A 2,517-nucleotide genomic window follows, 5' to 3' on the forward strand; every position below is an offset into this window, starting at 1 on the left:
ACAGTAAAGCGACGTGGAGCCCCTCAGGGGCAGCGGCAAGATAGAGAAAAAAACGCCGCGCCAGGAGGGAAGGAGGGGAGTCAGCAGAGCTGAGGTGGGGGCAGGAAACCAGTCCCCCAGTCCAGATAAACATTTCTGTAGAGCTCCCCACCCCCTCTTTGGGGCACAAACTGACACGTCGGCACTGCTCGGCAAAAGTCCAACATCTCCCAGGGCAACGGGGCCGAAACCGTCGCCGCTCGCGCAAAGCCGTCTCCGCTGCCGACCAGCTGTAGCCCAAAAGTATAAAATATAAAGAGGCCGCCGAGAGGCAACGCCATCCAGGAGCCGCCCGAAGGCAGCCCCCCCCCCCCCCAGGTAGTTACCTCCCCGGATAGCCCAGACGCTGGTGTCTTGCAGGAACCCCTCCGTTACCATATTCGAGGTCCTGGTCACCAAGATTATTCCGTTGCTATTTTCCAGTAGCCAGAGCGATGAAGCTCGGCAGCCATTTCCCATTCTCACGCAACCTCTGCGGGGTTCTGCGCATGCAGAAAATATCATGCTCATATTTATAAAACTCAGTGCCTCTGTGAAAGGTAAGGATGACTACTGCATTTGTGGTGCAATCAGAACGTTGCGTGTGTTGAAGTTGTTTTAACGCAAACCAAAGATGCCTTTTGAAAAAAAAGTTTACATCATATTCTTATGCGTGCTGTGGTGTGAGGTAATTTAAGGTGGTTCTGACAAGTGTCGTCGGCATCTTCAGCGGCACCCTGCCCCCTGTGAAAAAACCGAAGATGGAGCAGATCCATGCAGATGAGGTCGCCACAACATGACTGGAGGAGGAATTCTGGGAGTTGAAGTCCACAAGTCTTAAAGCTGTCAGGTTTGAAGACCCCTGGGTTTTTTTCCTAAAGGGTTAGGGGTGCAAGGATCTTGTAACTTGACAGCTTTAAGACTTGCATGCTTCAGTGCCAGAGTTTCTGAATAGCTACTTGGAGTGACCTAAGTACTAATTCATAATTTCATATCCGGTCACATGGGCGGCAAGCCACTCCCATCCAGTCACATGGGTGACAAGCCACTCCCACAAAGGAGGCCACACCTACAGAGTAGGTTCGAACAATTTTTGAAACCCACCACTGGTAAAGTAACTTTTATCCTTCCAGGAAATGAGGGGAAGCATGGAAAATAGTAAGTCCCCTCTTCCCATTAAATAGTATAGAGTTGCCTCCAAACTCAGGCACCCTGAGTTTGGCGTGGATTTGAAAGAATGTGGCCCCTGAATTTGAGACACTTTTACTTTTGCAGCGAGGCTTCTTTGCCCAACCGAAAATATAAAACACCAAGTAATTTATGCAAAGCAAAAGTATTTATTAAGAGGAGTCAAGTTATTTTATACAGTACAGAAACAAACAATGCATACAATTAGTATATGTGATATATCAGAAAGTAATAAAAATATTGGTGACATGTGAACAATAGAAAACATTGATTCTACATAACATTCCACAAGTGGCAAAGTTATGGATTACATTACTCTTTTCTCAACTTGGTGTATATCTTTCATAAAACCTCCATGTAGGGACTTTCAGAATATGTTTCTAATATGTAGTTGCTGAAAAAGTAAGTTCTCACATATACCAAAAAAAAAATGGCTTTGACTCAGAAGAGAAGTTAAAAAAGAGATCCAGACTGCCTTGTTGAAAGTGCTAATAACATTGGGGTTGTGATACTTGGGTTGTGAGCCGCCCTGAGTCCCTTCTGAGAAAAGGGCGGCATAGAAATATAATAAATTCAATTCAAATTCAAATTCAATAATAACATCTTTCAATGTTAATAATGAACCTAAAATTTTAGGCAATGTCATGGACACTACTTTTGCATGACATTAATGTATGTTTTTGGGATCTAGATATAAGAATAGCTGCAACTTTATTGTTGTTAGAAACTAAATAATACTCCGAGGAGATGATCATAAAATCTCTTTCTTTGGCTCTTTTCCAGATATTTTAATTTGACCAAGAATATTTTAGGTTGGTGTTGCTTAACCTCAGCAACTTCAGATATGTCCTAAATTCCATAACCAGCATGCTAGTTGGAGAATTTTAGGAGTTGAAATCCACACATCTTAAAGTTGATGAGGTTGAGAAACACAGCTTTCAGTGCATGCTATGTTTTTGGGGAAGTGAATATTTAGACTATTTATCTCATTAGCTTTTGAAGTAACAGCTGCATGATATTAAAGAGTGTAGATGTGCTAGTAACCTAGTACTTTTCTAGGACCCAGAACCTCTCTTTGTCAAATATCACAGAATTCCCTTTACAGGAATTTTATTGAAATAAAGGCACTTAATATTTCTAAAAGATGATTGTGACTAATGAATGCCATATTTTGACCAATGTATGTAGTATGTATGTATGTATGTATGTATGTATGTATGTATGTATGTATATGTATATATATGTATGTATGTATGTGTGTATATATATATATATATATATATATATATATATATATATATATATATATAT

This window comes from Thamnophis elegans, chromosome Z (genome assembly GCF_009769535.1).
Source record: "Thamnophis elegans isolate rThaEle1 chromosome Z, rThaEle1.pri, whole genome shotgun sequence".
NCBI classification, from domain to species: Eukaryota; Metazoa; Chordata; class Lepidosauria; order Squamata; family Colubridae; genus Thamnophis; species Thamnophis elegans.